Genomic DNA, 20,796 nt, shown 5'->3' with positions numbered 1-20,796 from the left:
CTAGTAAAATCCCTAAAGCTGAAGGAGACTACCCAACACAGCTATTGCCACATCTGTCCAGTGTACCACAAATGCTACTAGAGTAAAAGTCAAGGTGATTTCTATTTAACCACCTTGACTTCTACTGTGGTGCACTCTCGTATACGTGTGTATTTACCACTCAGTTCACTGTTTCTTCCCATTGGGTGGTTGCACAGGAGCTTCAGGATTCCTTTGAGAATCTCGACCTGACTGGATTTTTATATATATAGCACTTTACAGACATAAACGTGCCACAAAAGTGCTGTACAGACATACATAAAAACAATACAAGAATCAAGTATAAGTCAAAAAACAAGAGTCGTCTCAAGGCACTTCACATAGTAAACATTCCAATACAGGTCAGTTAATTGAGTCAGTCAGAAATTGCATCAAGTTACTGACTAGTGTCAGTGACTTTACAGCAATCCTCATACTAAGCAAGCATGCGGCGACAGTGGAGACGAAAACTCCCTTTTAACAGGAAGAAACCTCCAGAGGATCCTTGCTCAGTATAAGCAGCCATCCTCCACGACTCACTGGGGATCGAGAAGACAGAGCAGACAAACACACACACACACACACAAACACACACACACACACACACACACACACACACACACACACACACACACACACACACACACACACACACACACACACACTCATTACTGCGTCTCCTCTGCTGACCACAGAGAACTGCAGGCAATACACAGATCCACACACACACACACACACACACACGCATGCGCACACACACACACACACACACACACACACACACACACACACACACACACACACACACACACACACACACACACACACACACACACACACAACATGTATACCAACTAATGCTTCTACGGTTACATTGTGATTTCTTAGTAAATATTCTATTTCGTGAGAGAGCTGAAATAGCAGGAATTAATACAGTTAAAGACCAGATTGTAGAAGAAAGTAATAGAGTGTGGAAAGTTGTCAGTGTGTCCTCCAGCAGTCTAAGCCTATAGCAGCATAACTACAGAGATAACTCTGAATAACCTAGCCTTTTAGATGAAGGCATGTTGGAGGTAGGGCAAGGGAAAGCCATCTTTACCGACTGTACACTCCACCTCCCTCTACTCCTCCACTTGTCCAGATCTAGGCTAACATCAGATTTTAACCATAGGCCCTATCAAATAAAAATGTTTTAAGCTTAGTCTAAAAAGTAGACAAGGTGTCTGCCTCATGGACCAAAGCTGGGAGCTGGTTCAACAGGAGAGGAGCCTGATAGCTAAAAGATCTGCCTCCCACCCTATTTTTAGATATTCTGGGAACCACCAGTAGACCTGCAGTCTGAGAGCGAAATGCTCGGTTAGGAACATATGGAACAATCAGGTCACTGATGTATGATGGAGCTTGATTATTAAGAGCTTTATATGTGAGAAGAAGGATCTTAAAACCTATTCTGAATTCAACAAGCAGCCAATGTAGGGAAGCTAAGACAGGAGAAACATGATCTCTCTTTTTAATTCTTATCAGAACTCTAGCTGCAACATGTTGGACAAGCTGAAGACTTTTACCCACACTCTGTGGACTTTCTGAGAGTAATGAATTACAGTAATCCAGTCTTGATGTAATAAATGCATGAACTAGTTTTTCAGCATCACTCCTGGAAAGGATCCTTTTAATCTTAGCAATATTCCATCCATCCATCAATTTTCTGAACCTGCTTGTCCAAGTAGGGTTGCGGGGGGAGCTGGTGCCTATCTCCAGCGGTCAATGGGCAATCAGGCGGGGTACACCCTGGACAGAGTGCTAGTCCATCGCAGGGCAACACAGACACACAGGACAAACAATTATGCACACACTCACACCTAAGGACAATTTAGACAGACCAATCAACCTAACAGTCATTTCTTTGGACTGTGGGAGGAAGCTGGAGTACCTGGAGAGAACACACACATGCACAGGGAGAACATGCAAACTTCATGCAGAAAGATCCTAGGCTGGGAAGCGAAACCAGGACCTTCTTGCTGCAAGGCAACAGCTCTAGCCACTGCATCATTGTGCAGCCCTTAGCAATATTCTGAAGGTGGACAAAGGAAATCCTACAAAACTGTTTAACATGGGATTTGAATGACATGTCCTGGTCAAAGATAACACCAAGGTTCCTTACTTTGTTCTCTGAGATTAATTTAATGCCATTCAGGTCAGGTGACTGACTAAGCAATTTCCATTTCTGAATTTCAGGTCCAAAGATGAAACATTCAGTCTTGTCTTGATTTAAAGCAGAAAGTTTTGAGTCATCCAATTTTTTATGTCTTCAAGACAAGCCTGTAATTTAACTAATCGATTAGGTTCATCAGGGTTAATGGATAAATATAACTGAGTATCATCAGCATAACAGTGGAAGTTTATCCAATGCTGTCTAATGATTTTACCAATTGAAAGCATATATATATATATATATATATATATATATATATATATATATATATATATATATATATAGTAACGTGAGGAAATATGGGTTTTCTGTCACAAAGGTCATTTGACTCGGCTGGGTCAAAGAGCTGGGTCGCTGAGAACTTTCACCCACAGATTGAGACCTTTGCAGACATGAAGTCTGCAAGAGTCTGCTGGAAACCATAACATCTGCCACCTGCAGTCTGCCAGAAGATGTGTTCCCAGGAAATGTAGTCATAACAAGTCTTAAACTTTCTTTCTTGATTTTAATGTTAAAGATTAATCATTATCATTTTGCTCATTATAAATGTGATTTAATCAAGTGAATGATTCTTATGCTTTGGGTAATTATAATGGATTAATGAATCCATACCTGATTAAATAATGTTTGAGGATGTTTGTTACCGACCTTCACACACACTCAAGCACACACACACTCAAACACACCCACACACAGATTCTCACAGTAAACTCTCAGCGCTCTCAGCGCTTTGGGCTTCCTGACAGGGTTGCGGAAGGCGCTTTATAAATAAAGCTTTGATTGATTGATTGATTGAAACTCCAAAACACATTCGCTGACGCACACGTTTGAGAAGAGAAAGGCTTTTGGTAAGTTTCAGCTTATGATTCAGTTCGCGTTGGACAACGAAAGAGAGAGGACCTGAAGAAACCAAAGGTGGGACAGAGCCGATCGGCTCATTCACCCCCCCCCCCCCCCCCCCCCCCACGCTGTTCCTGTCAGCCAGACAGAATAGCTGAAACGCAACTTCTAACGCAGACTCATACCGAGTCTTTTGATTTCGGAGTGACTGAACAAAACGCATCTGCAAACGTTTTTCCATCGACGTGTACCGCGGGCATCTCTGGACCGGGCCGCGGACACCTCCGTCTCCTCTGCCAGCCGCTGGTGTCACCTGGATGGACATCACCATCCTCTGGCGTCCCGGATCTAAAAGGGGGTCCGATTTTCGGTGAGGCAGAACACGGTAGTTAGCGTTTGATGCAGTTTTTCAATAAGACCTAAGTTTATCCAAACCATCACTTCACTCAGACACCTGTTTCTTCCTGAAGCAAAATCAAACGCACACCCACATGCCTTCATCTCACCTCATGTTCAATCTTCACACATTCACCACAAGGTCTATTTGAGCAAGAACAGCATATCAACTGTTAAAGATTGTCCCACAAAGTTGCCAATGTTGATTGTTATTTCCTGTTTGTCAATTTCAAAATCATTAGTTTAATTTGAAGAATTAAAACTTTTAATTGTCAAACTTGTTTCTTCATTGAACTGAAACACAGACCTACGGATATTATCGACAGTTTATCGATGAAAACAACCTTTGAGTCTTCTTAAAACTATATAATTTGGTTATTAATTTAATAAAATTAATATCACAAATTAAAATGTAGAATGGTTCCTCTTTCATAAAAGAGCATAAACCATAACGCTACAATATATATATATATCGTAAAAAGAATTGGCCCAAGCACTGAACCCTGTGGTACTCCACAAGTAACCCTGGAGTATGGAGAAGATTTGTCTTGTATGTTTACAAAGTGAAATCTATCAGACAGTTAGAATTTAAACCAGCCTAGCGCTGTTCCTTTGATCCCTACAACATGTTCAAGCCTTTCTAAAAGAACATTGTGATCTGCTTTGTCAAAAGCAGCACTGAGATCTAGCAAGACTAGAACAGACACAAGATTCATATCCAGGGCTGTTGCTAGCTATTTATGTGCCCTAAGCACAAAGGCTTCGTGGTACCCCCCCCCCCCCCCCATACACACACACACAGAAAAAACAACACAATAACGCAGTATGTGCACGCGCTTTGCCTTAAATTCTCTTTAATTCTCTTGTATGCACAAACTGCTTATTATTTCCAAAAAGTAGGATTGATATTTACATAATATAACATACTCAACACAGGAACTCCATATTGTTATTATTTAGAACTATGTAACAGATCCACACACCACAAGCACCGGTTGTGGCACAAGTGCTTCTCCAATGTAATTTTCAGGTGCTTTTTCAGATCCAGGACTCACTCTGCCTTCTGAAGTGCTGGCTGTGGGCTGTGCTCGGTCTGTATCCTGGTCAGGGCTGGGTGATGTTGTAGAAGGTTCAGACGTGATGGCTGACAACTGATCTTGAGCTCTTGAACTGCTGGTGGATGGCTGATCTGAACTTTTGGCTTGAGCTCCTCCTTGAATGTACTTGTTCATTGAGCCTGCATTCAAACACAAAAAGATCATTTGTCATATTCATCCTATAATAAGATAAAAGTTTTAAACCATGGTAAAAAATACTGCAATAGATTATTTATAGGTTAAAATTGGCTTATAAATCACTGGCATGTGACATGACTAAATTCAAAACTGTTTAACCTTTATTAAGAACTAGAGAGGCACAATATACACATTTTATACACAACTAGAAAATTCTGAATTTGAAGGGAGGAGGTTAGCATAATGGGCTTTTTTCTTCAAATTATACCATCAGCAGCTGATGTTCCCCTTGGCCCATAAATGTTTATGAAATATAAATCACTATAGAGCAAATACCTAATTAGAAAATAGGTTAGTCTAATTTTTCATATTAAATCTCAGTTACATAGCCTATACGCCACATAGGCTATTTAATAATGATATAAATCATGTCCATAGTTAACTCATGATTAATCACAAACAGCCGCTTATTTAAAAATAAAATTTCTTACTTTACCTTGATGGTGTTTTTGTCCTTCCTGTTTTTGTGATATTTATCTAAGTATTTGGGTGGACAAATATGATTCATTTGTTTATTTCTGTTTCAAAACAGCACAGATGGGCCTATCTGACCTCACAGAGGAAACTTTATTTTACTTGAGAAAGATGTTTTAAGATGAACTTATGAAAAAAAAATCTTCAAACTCTTCAAGGTCTATTTTTTAGATGAACATCCTTTAACACTGTTCAGACTTATTTTTTGATACAAGTTGCATGAACAGGCTGAATAAAAGGATATTTCCCTTTGTTGCATTTAACTATTTCTTCTTCTTTAAAGAAGTGCTGATTCAGAAGAGAATAACTGCATTTAGGAAGATGATGACTTGCCACGTTTTTTTCTCCAGCAGTAAAAAAGCTCTAAAGCTTCTCTGAGTTTCTATCCCTTTCAGCCTCTCTCACTCAGCTACTAATGAACGCCCGGTAGGTGGACGGGAGGCTGCGGGACAGAGTGGCGCATTATACTTTTAACAGACTGGAGAAGCAGAGAACGAAATCTGCCCAAACCACGCAGATAGAGTCAAAATGTTAAATGTGCGGAAGCATAGTGCGAAAAACACAAAAAAAAAGTCCGGAAAAGCAGCATGCTTACCAAACTCGGGAAAAATTGACCAAAAACAGATGAATTAACAGCAGTAACAAGTCAGAATTTAAGCTAGGTCAAACAACCCTCTGAACTTGACCACACGTGTTTAGAACTAGAAAAAGATAAAAAATTAAGAATTTCCATTAAAATACTTGTCTTACCTGCAATCGAAGCAACAGCATCATCACGCAGTTTTTTCTTTTGTCTCTTTACTGCCCCGGACTCCTGCAGCCTTTTCAGAGCCATGACTGTGCCCACGGCATCCTCCACAGGTGTACTGTGTCCATCTCCTTTCCTTTTTGTATTGTTTTCTCTCTGTAAACATGCTGTTAACTTCCTTTGCACATCTTCTAATTGAAATCTGTCTTTATCATATAGATATTATTTTTTCATAAGCCAATTGAGTCTAAGATATTACTAAAGGCTACATTGAGGCCATCATTTTCAGTGTCCACATGGATGTTGAAATCCCCCTCTACAATGACCTTATCAGTGTTTAGCACCAAATCAGATAAAAAATCAGAGATCTGATCCAAAAACTCAGAGTAAAGGTCTGGTGGACGATACAAAACTACAAACAAGAGTGGTTTTACGGTGTTGCAATCTGGATTAGGAAAACTAAGAATAAGATGTTCAAAATAACTGTAATTGTTAATTGGTAAGGGATTGATTATTAGGTCTGAATGGAAAATGGTTGCTACTCCTCCTCCTCACCCTGTACTGCAATATGACAATTTAAATAATTAGAAGGAGTCGACTCAATAAGAGGTGATAATACAATAGCAACATTATCAGACAACCCAGTCAGTCAGAGCCAGATCATAAAAATAGGACTGTCTAATGTGTAATAGAAGCTCATTCCAGGGCCAAACCAGTCGAGGATTTAAAAACCAATTAAAGAACTTCAAAATGTATCCTAAAAGGGGATACTACTGTAACTACTAAGGCTTTGAGACGTTTAAGGCATTGCTAAAAACGTATATATTTGACGTGGCTTTTAATGTTGATTACTTCTTTTAAATTTTAATTGTTTTATTGCCTTTTTATTAAAGTCTGATTTTGTCTATTTTATTAACTTTTTTTTAATGGTTTATGATTTAGTCTATTGTTGGTATGTTTATCATGGGTGTGTATGTACAGCACTTTGGGTTGCGGAAGCAACAGTAAGTGTGCTTTATAAATAAATTTAGACCTTGATCTTCGACTTTCCACAATGTCTCTTGTTCCTATTTCAGGCCTTGTTATTTATTTATTTATTTATTTTGTTGTGTCTTTTCTGGCTGAACAGATTTGATGTCTGAACGCTGGTGACAAGCCTTACAGATTTACTCTCAGGTGGAGCATCAAAGCCGCTGCTTTATTGTCACGCCTGATACTTAAAACTTTGTTATTGTTTTTGGGATGCTTTATATTTCCGACCAGACACGGAGACAGACTTGCAGAAAGAGAGAAAAAAAAAAGGGACACACAACAATACAACACCAGCAAGCTATCACTGCATCAACCTGATGAGGAAATATAAATTCAACAACGTTTTACTGAACAATCACACAATAGTAAATCACAGTGCATTTAGAGCAAACCACAGCCTTAACACGTGTTGAAAATGACCAAGTCTATACTTATGAGAGCATAAAAAACCAAGGATCAGGCCTTGGTATTTATCCTGCTAATCATGTTCCTATCCTGAAATTCCAGGTCACTTGGGATCTCTACATCTATCTGTCTTGTTCTGTGATGGTTGATTAACCGTTACTCGTTTGCCAGTCTGGATATGAAAGTCCACAGTTACTTATCTCTGCCATTCCTTTGGCTTTGACTGTGGAACCTAGAATTAGTACTTCATACAGTACATTACTGCACACCACAGGTGGCCATACAATTTCACTCTGTGAGCTACTTTTACAATTAGAATTGATGTTGTCGTGGCCACCGCTTGTTATGACCACATGCATGTTTTCTTTTGTTGGCACATCCATGGAAAATATCTTTTGTGTCTTGTGATTCACTGACATTATTGTCACAACCAACTGGTTGAATGATGTAGTGTGCACCTCTATACACTAGTCAAGCCACTTTGTCATGGTGTTAACTTGATAAACTGTCTCAGGGGCATCTTTTTCTAGAGTAGTAGACCTCATTTTGAGTCCTGTCTTGTGACGAGAAACCCTTAACAACCTTACTGGACCTTATTCCTCCACGATGGTTCTTCTTGCTCACTGACTTTCTGTGGTTTAAGACATCCACTTAGCAGTTCATTATAGTTATTTCTTACTGATGTACTCCGTGATGCACCTGATTCAACCTGTATCATGTTACTGACCAGGGGTCTTTGATAATTTTTTATAAACATTGACAACATTTGAAGGCCACATCAGTCATTTGACAGAATACAATTTACACCCAGATGGCGAGTTAGCATATTTTTTTTAGAACAGAACATCTATGTGCTGCATGTATGGAGAGCTGTTGGATCACACAATGCAAACTTTTAAACATCATACAAACCCCATGGAGACAGTGTTCTTTCCATGGCCAAAATCACATGGATTAAAAATCAGTCTTCATAGAGCAAAACATGGAAATCTCATTAATCGAATTGATTCAACTGAGCAGAAAAGTAGAAAAATTAAATGTGGGTTATTGAACATTAGGTCTATTTTTTCAAAGACTTTGTTAGTTAATGACTTGATTTGTGATAATCAGATCTCTTTGCTCTCTCACACAGAATCCTGGCAGCAGCAAGAGGACTATGTTAGTTTAAAGGAGTCGACTCCTTCTAATTATTTAAATCATCATATTGCTCGAAGTACAGGGCAAGGAGGAGGAGTAGCAACCATTTTTCATTCAGACCTATTAATCAATCCCTTACCAATTAATAGTTACAGTTCTTTTGAACATCTTATTCTTAGTTTTCCTAATCCAGATTGCAAAACTGTAAAACTGTCATGGTCGGTGGTATATGCCTAACCCACGACATACAGAATCAATCCACAAGTCAGAATTAGAGTTAAATAATGATTTATTATAAAGGAGAAATTGCAGGAACAAAATGTCAGGCTGGACTGCTGGGATCCGGTGGGGGGAGTCTGAAGGACGAAAAAATGTCAGGACTGGTTGCAGAAAAATGGGAATAATGGATCAGTTAAGACTTACGGTCTGAAGGTTCAGTTAGAATGTTCGGGAGAGGTTGGTTGTCTGGTCTGGGGGTGAAGCAGATGGCTTACTGAGTTAGAGGAAGCTGAGAGTCCAGGCGAGGAGGGAGCTGAGCAATTACTGAGCAGGAGATCCAGGAGGAAGGTGGGGAGCCGGCGTGGGGGAGACCATGGGAGGACGCTGAGAGGCGAATGGCAGGTTGACCAGGTAGTTATTGTAACAGGATGTCTGGGTGAAAAGGTAGGAAGACAAGTGGTCAAAAATCATGAAGAGCTCAAAATCCAGATAAAAGTCAAATCACTAGGAGATACAAGTTGTTCGGCTGTTAGTTGAGTACCCAAGTAGAGTTAATCATCCAGCAAAGTGAAGCCGCCTCTCAGGTGCTTAAATATCCCCTGGCAGGTGATGAGTGGATTGCTTGCAGCTGCTAGCAACTTCCCCACAACCGGACACGCCCACCTGCAGAGGAAAGGAAGCTCAAAAAGTAAATCAGAGAAAGATGACACCCCCAGACCGTGACAAAAACGACTCTTGTTTGTAGTTTTGTATCGTCCACCAGGCCCTTTCTTTGAGTTTTTGGACAAGATCTCTGATTTTTTATCTGATTTGGTGCTAAATACTGATAAGGTCATTGTAGTGGGGGATTTTAACATTCATGTGGACATAGAAAATGATAGCCTCAATGTAGCCTAAGTAGTATCTTTGACTCAATTGGTTTTACTGAAAGAATACTTAGCTCCACCCACTTCTGCCATCATACATTAGACTTAGTGCTGATTTATCGCATAGAGTGTGAGGAAATAGCAATAATTCCACATAATCCACTCCTCTCGGACCACTTTTTGATAATCTTTGAGTTTTTTAACTGAGTTCTCGAGATATGAAAGTAAATTTCACCATATTCGACCTCTATCTGACAATGCTGTTGCATCTTTTAAATCAACTGTTCCATCTTTACTGTCCTCAGCATCTCAGAGGAATGTTGTAGAGGGCAATATTTTCATTTCCAGCCCTACAAAAATTGATGATCTAGTTCATAATGTTACTTCTTCTTTACGTGCGTCATTAGATGATGTTGCCCCTTTAAAAAAGAAGGTAAATAAGCACAGGAAGTTGGCTCCCTGGTTTAATTCTCATTTACGAACTTTAAAGCAAGACTCTAGAACAGGGGTGTCAAACTCAAACTCACAAGGGGCCGAAATGAAACTCTGGGACGGAGTCGAGGGCCAAACTTAATATTTTTTGAAAAAGTGACGGCAAATTTGCACGTTTTCTTTATCAACATATATGCAATTTTGAACCTTTAAATTTGGAAACAAACATATTTCTGCATTAACACTGAATGTGGAATAACCAAATTACACACGAGCAAGTCAGTTACAAATAAAACACATCAGTGGTATTCATTACTTGTGGTATAATCAGCATTTTTAAAATCTATTCAGGATTTATGTTTTCTTGGTTATTCATTTTTCTTATTTTTATTCTCCTTTTTTCTCCTGTAATAAGTGTCATCGCTGCTGTGACGTCTAGCTTTCCCCACTGAGGAACAATAAAGAGATTTTCTATTCTATTCATCTATCTGCAGCCTTTCCACTTCCTGTTTACTGTAGGTTAAATCTTTTCTCACGGGCCAACAACAAAATAAAAATATCATTTTATCTTAAATGAAAATGCATCATCTCACCTGTTAACTTTCATGTTTTGGAGCAGAAAAAGAGCATAAAACCAAAATATTTAAAGCTCAGTTTGTTCCACTGGTTTACTGTGATGCTCACCTGTTCCAGCCAGATACCTGCATCATGGGGTTGATCTGAGCTGAGGAGGAGACTCCTGTTGTTTTGTTCATCTTCATCATAATAATGACAACATTAGATGACAACAGGTGCTCACACAGGTTTGTGCTGATGAACATGTCTGAGCAGCTTGACCGCGTTGTTGTGTGTCGGGGAGGAAAAACAACGACAGAGTCATGCTGGTTTGAGCGTGTCGCTGCTCGCTGGAGTTATATCAGCTCTGTCTGGAAGTTAGTTTGAAAACTTTCTCTTTCAGTCGTGAACACATTACTGAGCGGCTAGAATCTCCGTTTCTGGGCTTCAACGTCAGAAAACAGCTGAGTGAACTCGGCGCTGAGTGAGAGGAGTGTAGTTTGTCCGAGACAGCGGAGCTGCACACACCCAACTACCTCTGACTGCCTCGGCGCTGAAAAAACACAAAGGAGGGGGCGCGTCTGCTCCGCGCTGGCGCCGCAAAGCATCATGGGAGTGGTAGTCTTTGCGGTAAAATCGGCCAGCGGGCCAGTTTTAATATATTTTTGATATTTATCTCGCGGGCCACATAAAAATGCGCCACGGGCCGCATCTGGCTCGCGGGCCTTGACTCTGACATATGTGCTCTAGAAAATTGGAGAGAACATGGCGCTCTACCCACCAGGGGCAGTCCTACTTATCCTGGAAAAATAGTCTCTTGCTTTATAAAAATAATCTTCGACAAGCATATTTTTCATCGCTAATCGAGGAGAATGAGAATAATCCAAATTTTAATTTCAGTACAGTTGCCAAATTTACACAGAATCATTTCTCTGAAACATCTATTCCCTTAGCGCTCAGCAGCAACGACATTATGGTATTTTTCACAAGTAAAGTTAATTCTATTACAAACAAAATTATTAGCATCCTCCCTAATGCAATTTCTTCTTCCTCTGTAAGTGAGGCAGCATCAGCGGTAACTGTAGAACCTCATCTGTGTTTGAACTGTTTTCATCCAGTTGAGCTTTCCGAGTTATAAATAAAATATTAGCTTAAGCAAAACCTTCAACTAGCATTTTAGATTAAATCCCAACCAAATTATTTAAAGATGCATTTCCTTTGGTTACTGCACCCATTCTAGATTTACTCAATCTATCCTTAGTAAATGGATATGTACCACAGGATTTTAAGGTTGCTGTAATCAAACCTTTACTTAAGAAACCTTCTCTGGATCTTGATGACCCAATGAATTATAGACAAATATCTAAAATTCCATTTTTATCCAAAGTCCTTGAGAAAATAGTGGTTAATCAACTACGTGCGCATCTAAACACTAATGATCTTTTAGCTATCAGGCTCCTCTCTTGTGGAACCATCGCCCAGCTTTCGTACATTAGGCAGACGCCTTGTCTACTTTTAAGACTAGGCTTAAAACATTTTTATTTGATAGGGCCTATTGTTACAATCTGATGTTAGCCCAGATCTGGACAAGTGGGGGAGTAGAGGGAGGTGGAGTGTACAGTCGGTAAAGACGGCTCTCCCTTGCCCTGCCTCCAACATGCCTCCATCTAAAAGGCTAGGTCATCCAAAGTTATCTCTGTAGTTATGCTGCTGTAGGCTTAGACTGCTGGAGGACATACTGACCACGTTCCACACTCTACTACTTTCTTCTACCACTTTTCTCTAATTGCATTATTTCCTGCAATTTCAGCTGTTAACTTTAATTTTTTTCTCTAAGTGTTTTTCTCCCCAGAAGAAGCTACAATGATGCTCTGCTGAGCTGTGGTGGCCTCATGGTGGGGGCCATTCGTTTGAACACTGCTTCTAACCACTTAAACATTCTCCCTCTCTTGATAATAACATTTTACTTTCTTTGACATTGAATGTGTTACTGCTAGTTTACCCGTTTAATGGTAGATTCACTAGGATAAATACAGTAAAGTTCATCTCTCACAAAATATAATATTTACTTAGAAATCACAATGTAATCATAGAAACATTACTTGGTATTTATAGCTAAATGTTTCCTTTGTTTGAGGATTGCTGTAAAGACATTGAGTGACTCAATGCAATTTGCTGGGTTCCTTATACAGAAAACTTTTTACCGATTGGCTTAATGAACTGACCGGTACTGGAATGTTTTATTATGTGAAGTGCCTTGAGACGACTCTTGTCATGATTAGGCGCTTTATAAATAAACTTGAATAGAATTTAATTGAATTGATTGCCATTTACGTGTTTAATTAGTTTATCAAAAAGTTGTGTTGCCACGCCAGGACTCATTTAAATTAGAGGGTGGTTGTGCTTCACACATAGTTTCTTTAGAAGACAGTATTCCGTTACAAATTTCCTTTATTTCATATCAAGTCGAGATAAAGGTAACGAAAGCAATAGATTTTTAACTTTTTAAAGAATCTATAACCCCCTTTCTGGTCAAATCAAACTTGCTCTTTGCAACTACGGGACATTTTCATAAAGTCTTTCATAATTGTGAGGTGATTTTGAGAACGGCCTTGTTTAAACTAGCTGTGGTTGTGTGGGAATAAACTCATGCTGTGTGAGTAACCTTGACCAGCTCTGATGGCTTGATTTGATTCCATATTAAACAGGTTTCTTTGTCACCTCACTCTCAATAAAACTAAATACTCAGCCTTGGGGGTAAAACCATTAACCACAACTAGATTATTATCAATACAAATCTTTTAAATGCCTTTGGTTTTTGGCATAGAGAATGCTTATGAAATCAAGAATGTGAGAAATGTGAAAAACATTTCACTGATGTGGATTGTAGCAGATAATTCAAGAACAGATTAGATGGTCCGTGTTCTGTAAAACGGTGCTTGTCCGGTACCCTGTTTCAGGAAAAGCAGGTGCTATTTTTTTTAAAGTACTTCAGCAGCCACCCATACCAGAAATTCTGGGGGAGCAGAAAAGACTTTTCAGTTGAACTAATGTCATGAAAACCTCAAAGAGCAGCAACAAGCTAAGTGTATCAGAAACTTATAACAGCACACACAATTCTTCAGCTGTATATGAATTTGGGATTAGTGGAGCCTATAAAGACGCCAAAGGCATTCGTCAGGTATCAGAGGGTTTCATAAAAAGTCCTGCTGTTTTCCAAGTGAGGAATTCCTGGTTCTTATCCGAACATATTTACAAAGGTAGATACTGGGCATAACCATTCAATATCTTTTTCTGGAGGGAGAAACAAACCAGCTCTATTGTAACATTGAACAGAAATTCATGTAAACTCTCACTTCCACACCTGTATTTAGTCAGTTTAGTTGATGTTATGCCATTTTCAGATGGAACTGTTTCTGGGTCAGCCAGTTGTATAATACTCAGAACTGTAGTCAAATCGAGGAGATGATGGTTCTATTACCGTCAGTGGAGCTGCAGTCCAGTGGGACTGTGTGATGGAAGAAGATGGATGTATTAATCCATGAGGTCTTTTTCCCCTCAAGGCTCCACACTTCCATCCACCAGAGTGTCAATCACCACAGCTGCCACGGTCAGAGATGGGAGATAGGATGGTGGTGGTTTATTATGATTACTGCAGATTTGTAGCATTGAATCTGAAATCCAGATTGTTCCATCCTGTCAGTTGTTTGAGTTCGCTGTTTGATAATAGATCTTTGGAAGTATAAAACTACATGTAAACAATGATCAAAGCTGAGTCTAAAGGGGAAGTGATTCCGTCAGACCCAAGACCAGTAAACCACTGGGATCAGAGGTAAAACAAATCAAAACAACTCAACTGCTCTTCTGCATCCTAAACTAAAATGGAACAGTTGGGAATAACAATAGTATATCATGTAAAGAACAAATTAAACAATATTTTAGTATTGTGTTCCCTCAGACTGCAACAGCATCACCCTCTTGATCATGTTATTAAAGCCCTTCATATTTCAGTTAGTGATGGGCAATAAAAAGACCAGGGTGTTTATCAAGGGAATACAATAACAATAATGATAACAGTACACACACACACACACACACACACACACGCATGCACGTACGCACGCATGCACGCACGCACGCACGCACACACACACACACACACACACACACACACACACACACACACAGGTCTGCACTATACTTTTAATTTCAGAGAGGAAACAAACTGAGTATTCCTCCATCAGTATTTAAAAAGTAGAACTAACATAGATAAATTACTTTAAGTATTTATAAAAGGCCTATATTTTTTGTGTTATCAGTAAAAAAAATATTTCCTTAAGTAAAAATCATTTAGGCAACATTTTCACGTGTGAAATTCTAAATAACCATTTCTCACTTGAAGTTCATTGAGTTCGTTGTGTCACGTTACTCCAATTCCTCCTTGGCTGCCATGTCTATTTATTTTACTGCCTTTGGTGAAAAATGTTCTCTCTTGCCTGTCTGACTGTTTTTCTTACACACACACTCACTTCCTCTCTGCTTCCTCTGTGTGCTCAGCCGTTATGAAGCTCAGGATGGGCCACTCGGTGTGTGCACCATTAAAACAGCAGAACGCCGTGGCAGCTACGGCAGCTCATGAGTTATGGCCCTGCAAACAGCAAAAGGGCCTGGGGTAGGAAAATACGCATATCTTTTGTTAGTGCTGCAAAGGACAAGGTGTGTGTGTGTGTGTGTGTGTGTGTGTGTGTGTGTGTGTGTGTGTGTGTGTGTGTGTGTGTGTGTGTGTGTGTGTGTGTGTGTGTGTGTGTTTGTGTGTGTGTGTGTGTGTGTGTACACTCATTTATTAAGTCCATGATAGTAGCAAAGATTGGTTTTGGAATAATGAACAGATGCGGAAATTATTCAGTTTGATCTGAAAGGTTTGGACCACTTAAATATAAATTTTAATGATTATTTCTGAATATAATCTTTCACTCTTAGATTTTTATACAGGCTCATCATGAGAATAGTCTCCTACACCTATTTCCTGCATTAGCGTCTGATAGAAAATAGATGGTGAAGCTCGAATTTGAAAATGCCTGACAGAATCACTAAAATTTGATGCTCATGTTAATATGGGGAGATCTTTAATATGGTGGTGAGGTCTTACTTCTTCCACCTGCGATGCTTAGCTACAATTAAGAACATGTTTTCTAGATCACTTTGAATCTGTATTACATGCTTTTGTTATGTCAAGGCTGTACTGTAACACACTTTGCGCTGGATTCAGTCAAGCGGAGCTGGGGTGCTTACGATTTGTTCAGGGACACGAACAACGGAGCATATCACCCCTGTATTGGCCTGGCACCACTGGCTTCCTGTGGCCTTTTGGATTAAGTTTGCATGTTTTTCGGGCTTTACAAGTTTGTTTTCCTCCACATTTGACTGCGTTGCAGGAACTGCATTATGACATGTTATGATCAAACTGCGACTTGCACAGGAGTCCAAAAGGAAAATCAGATCAGGTATGCTCTCAATCGGCCCCCCCAGGTAACACTGTCACTGCGATGTGAGTATTGAAATCTCCTTGAAAGAGTATGCAGTCCCCAGTGGAAGCCCCATCTAGCGCTCAGGTCCCAGGACCTCCAGAAAGGAAAGCTACACTTAGCTGCTTTTTGACAAGACCAGTTCCCCAACCCAAAGGCACAGGGAATCTACCCTCTCAGCCCCCAGTTCAAAGCCCAAAATACTGGTAGGTAATCTGGGGACAAATAAGACGTCCACCTTTGCCCTATCACAGCTACAACAACAGAGGTTACAACACTTCTCAAGCACTTGAGTTTCAGAGTCAATCCAATGTGTTGAGATGAGTCCAGTTATAGTATCTAGCAAGTACCACTCAGCTCTCTCCACAAGCATCAGCTCTTTCCTGCAAGATAAGTGGTATTCCACAGTTGTCACCTTGTCTCTGAGAAATTCAGAAGTTACTCCAACTCATTTGGGCATGCAACTAATTATTAATGTTAGACTGATAGCTTAGTTTTTAATACGTCTTTGCAGCTGATTGACTGTACTTTCCTTCAAACCTGGGGCCATGGACTAGTTCAAACTTTAATCAGAAAACAAACATCTCTGAATTTAATCCACTAATGAAAGGGGCAACAGTGGGCAACAGAAAGCTGATACCTGGGGGGGGGGGGGGGGGGGGGGGGGGTCAGGATCCATGATAACTGATGCAGCTTGTCCAAACCACCTGCTCTATATGAGGAATGTTAATTGTAGTTCTGTTCAGACGTGAGCTGGATGAGAACATCTCATCATCAGGTGGTTGCCTGTAAAAGTGAAAGCTTTACTTTGAATGTACACAAGGACTGCTGACTTCCTGCTGTTGATCTGCATTTGTCCAACAGCATTTGAATCCTAAAGGTTTTAGGAAGTCCTGGTCAAATGTCAGTCAGGCTGTTGTCAAGTGACAGCCTACTCTCGGAGACAAAAGTTCAAGCTCGTGACTTGACTGGGGACCATAGACCAGAGCTGACAGCTGCTGTCAAACTCTGGCTTCTCAGCTCTCTGTCTGAGCAGTTTGTGGAATATTGAAGCTGGTTGTTGAAAAGCGTTGATTGTATTGAGGAACTGGGCTTCTGCAGTGTCAGACACAGGAAAGAGACCAAAGGTTTTAGATTTGAATCTGGAGAAAGATTCTTGCGTGTCTGAACGTCGTCTGGTGCTGTTGCAGACTTTGCTCGTCTGTGTCTGGGGATATTCAGTTCAAACGCCCAAGCATCCAGATGTCTCCTTCTCCCCTTTGATTTGCTCAAATGTCAACCTGACTGATTCCATAGTGATAATTCTCCCAGTGACATAGTACACACTAAATATTTACTGAGTCTCAATAGTCCTTGGCTAAACATGGTAATGTCTGTATCATGGAGGTCTGGAGAATCCCCTGGGATGCCCAATAACTCTACAACCAGAGCTGAAACACGTCACCGGAAGTTTGCTTTAATTTAGCAGCTAGTGACTAGATTTTATTTCTGTATTGAAGCAGGATGATAAAGCTGAACTAGCAACTTTGATAGATAGATAGATAGATAGATAGATAGATAGATAGATAGATAGATAGATAGATAGATAGATAGATAGATAGATAGATAGATAGATAGATAGATAGATAGATAGATAGATAGATAGATAGATAGATAGATAGATAGATAGATAGATAGATAGATAGATAGATAGATAGATAGATAGATAGATAGATAGATAGATAGATAGATAGATAGATAGATAGATAGATAGATAGATAGATAGATGATAGATAGATAGATGATAGATAGATGATAGATAGATGATAGATAGATAGATAGATAGATAGATAGATAGATAGATAGATAGATAGATAGATAGATAGATAGATAGATAGATAGATAGATAGATAGATAGATAGATAGATAGATAGATAGATAGATAGATAGATAGATAGATAGATAGATAGATAGATAGATAGATAGATAGATAGATAGATAGATAGATAGATAGATAGATAGATAGATAGATAGATAGATAGATAGATAGATAGATAGATAGATAGATAGATAGATAGATAGATAGATAGATAGATAGATAGATAAACTTTATTGTTCACCTCGAATTGAGGCAGAAATTCACCTTTGACATGGCTCACCTTACAATACAATCCATATCGCATTCACACAAATGCATAAAAAGACAATTAAAAGGTATTAGGATGTTATCATCATAAAAAATAAAACTTTAAGAATTCTAAATTGTAATTGCGGTGGAAACAAATGATTTCTTATAGACACCTTTCTTGGCCAATGGAACCCTGAACCTCCTCCTTGATGGAAGTAACGGAAAACGTGGGTTCAGTGGATGGGTTGAGTCTGCACTGATCAGGGTAGCCTTCCTAAGCACTGCTCGCTCGTGAAGAGCAGAAAGTGGGATCTGAGGTGAACCTGTAATTTTGCTGCCTAATGTAACAATGCGAGAGAGTTGTGTTTCGTTTTTAACTGTAAGAAAGTTATACCAAGCTGTAATATTGAAAGTTAGAATGGATTCAGTCAGTGATTTATATACAACTGTTGGGATGTCCTTGTTCACACTGAGTGCTCTTAGCTTCCTTAGCAGGTGGAGGCTTTGCAGCGCTTTCTTGTGGACACCATTGCTGTGATTTGCAAAGGACAGGTGGTCATCAAGTTCTGTTCCCAGATACCGGAATGACTGAACCTGCTCCTCAGGCTGACCCTGTATGCTGAGGGGTTTGAACAGGGACGTGTCCGCCTCACTGACTGCCCCACAGCACATTTAATCTAAGTAAAGCTAAAGAATGATGTTGAGGCTGTAAGATGCCGAGTCTGCAGGTCTGGGTCTCCTGTAGTGTCTCTGTTGAGCCAGCAGATGGAGAACTGAAACATCTTTATGGGACCAAGCAGCAGCAGCGGCGGTGGCAACGATGGAGCTGGGAGATGATTTTAGAGACCTGGGAATTTGCTGCAGCCACACATCTCTTCTACTTTTTAGGGTTAGGTTATTTTTTAACCTTTATGAAAACAAGGCATGTCAGTTCTTTGTTGTTAAGGCGAAAATTTTACTACTGAGGATTTTGATAAAATAATGAAAAAGAGAAATAATTTTATATGGATGTAAAATTATAAAATACCATGTTGATTTGATGCACTTCAAATATTTAAATTCATTTTCTGCAACATTTTGAAGACGCCTCACAAGCCTCCTTTCTGTGCCTTGAATTTAAATTCCAGACTAATTGAGCAGACATTTGGTCTTCATGATAAGATTAACTTTTTAATGTTATTTATAAAAATGCATTGACAAGTGATTATTCGTATCAAAGAGTTGAGCCCAATGCAAACACAAAACATTATTTGGATGTTTTAATTATTTCTCAGTGATAAAAAAAATGTAGTTTACATTTTGACTTCAAAAGTTGTCAAATAAGTTTAAGAAAAGCTTTTTAAATCACTTTTTTGCCCCGTCTACATTTTAAAAGCTTGTTTCAACCGAGTTGTCAGATTATTAGGTTTTGGATTCTGATGAAGAGCCACCGTTAGCAAGAGAAGATTAATGCTCATTTCATCAGGAATGGAGTGTGTGTGTGTGTGTGTGTGTGTGTGTGTGTGTGTGTGTGTGTGTGCGTGTGTGTGTGCGTGTGTGCGTGTGTGTGTGAGGTAGGGCGGGGTGGGAGGGGGCACTCGTATTACCTCAGTGCTTTAGAAATGCACCATGCATCTCCAGGAAAAATAAGAGCACACACAAACATTCTCCCTGAAACAGTGTGTTTGGAAATGATTTCCTTCCCGGTGTGCCGTCCCCCTCGCATCCCCCTAACCCCTCTCTCCTCCCCTGCATCCTGAGCCATGCCCCCCCCCCCCCCCCCCCCCCCAACGCAGTGTAACCACAGTGTTCCAGAGGAATGTTGGACTCCCTGACCTCCACTGCAGTTCATTGGGTTCAGCCTGGCCGCGCTGTGCTCCAGCATCATCAGCAGCAGCAGACCCCCTCCCTCTCCTCCCCCTCTCCTTCAGAGACCTTTCCTTTCACTTGCTCCTTCTCTCATCTCCCTCTCTTGCTGTTCAGCTTTTACTGGTTTTCTGTCCTTTTCCCTTATCACCAGCCTCCAACCAAGATCCCCCCCCCCCACACACACACACACAAATACACAATTTCTGTTTCCCTCCCAGTCTTTCCAATGCTCATCAGTAGGTTCTTCCTCTTTATCTGCTTCCTTTTGTCTGAGCTAATCACCAGTTTGATGTTGATTTCACAATCAAACGGACCAAATTCAGAACAAGACCACCTCTAAAAATGTTTCTGTCTTGATAGGATCCACTCTCCAGATTCACTCTGATTCCTAGCACACCTTTTACTGTGTACACCATTTCTACACCTCCACCACCCGAGCCTTTTGCCCCACTTTCACCACCACAACCTCAGTCCGGTGGAGCCGAGTTCCTAGAAACAGGATACCAGGAGTTGCGGGCTTTGTGCCATGAGGTATCTGAGGCAACAGAAAGTGACGGGTTACATGTGCATCGGTGTGTTTGTTGGTTCGGTTACTCGGGTGACAAGATGGCCTGGTGGTGGTGCTCGCAGATCCCCTGATGGTGGCTTATTTAAGGTTCACTGGGTTTACTTGACACAGAGAGAACA

At 40.1% G+C, this 20,796-nt stretch overlaps 2 long non-coding RNA genes across 2 annotated transcripts in view; one reads left to right on the top strand and one right to left on the bottom strand.

The window, feature by feature from the left end:
- LOC139062473 (uncharacterized) overlaps positions 1–20,796 on the top strand; it is a 135,707-nt gene that overhangs the window by 31,891 nt on the left and 83,020 nt on the right. The gene's annotated exons all lie outside the window — the stretch shown is intronic.
- Positions 8,829–9,788, bottom strand: LOC139062474 (uncharacterized). Its single transcript, XR_011516015.1, has 2 exons — positions 8,981–9,788; positions 8,829–8,913 (listed from the first exon to the last, which is right to left on the bottom strand). It is a non-coding gene; the product is annotated as an uncharacterized lncRNA (long non-coding RNA).

Source organism: Nothobranchius furzeri, chromosome 13, assembly GCF_043380555.1.
Source record: "Nothobranchius furzeri strain GRZ-AD chromosome 13, NfurGRZ-RIMD1, whole genome shotgun sequence".
In the NCBI taxonomy this organism is placed as follows: Eukaryota; Metazoa; Chordata; class Actinopteri; order Cyprinodontiformes; family Nothobranchiidae; genus Nothobranchius; species Nothobranchius furzeri.
Note: the sequence above shows the minus strand (reverse complement) of the source record. Positions and strands in the feature narration are given on the sequence as shown.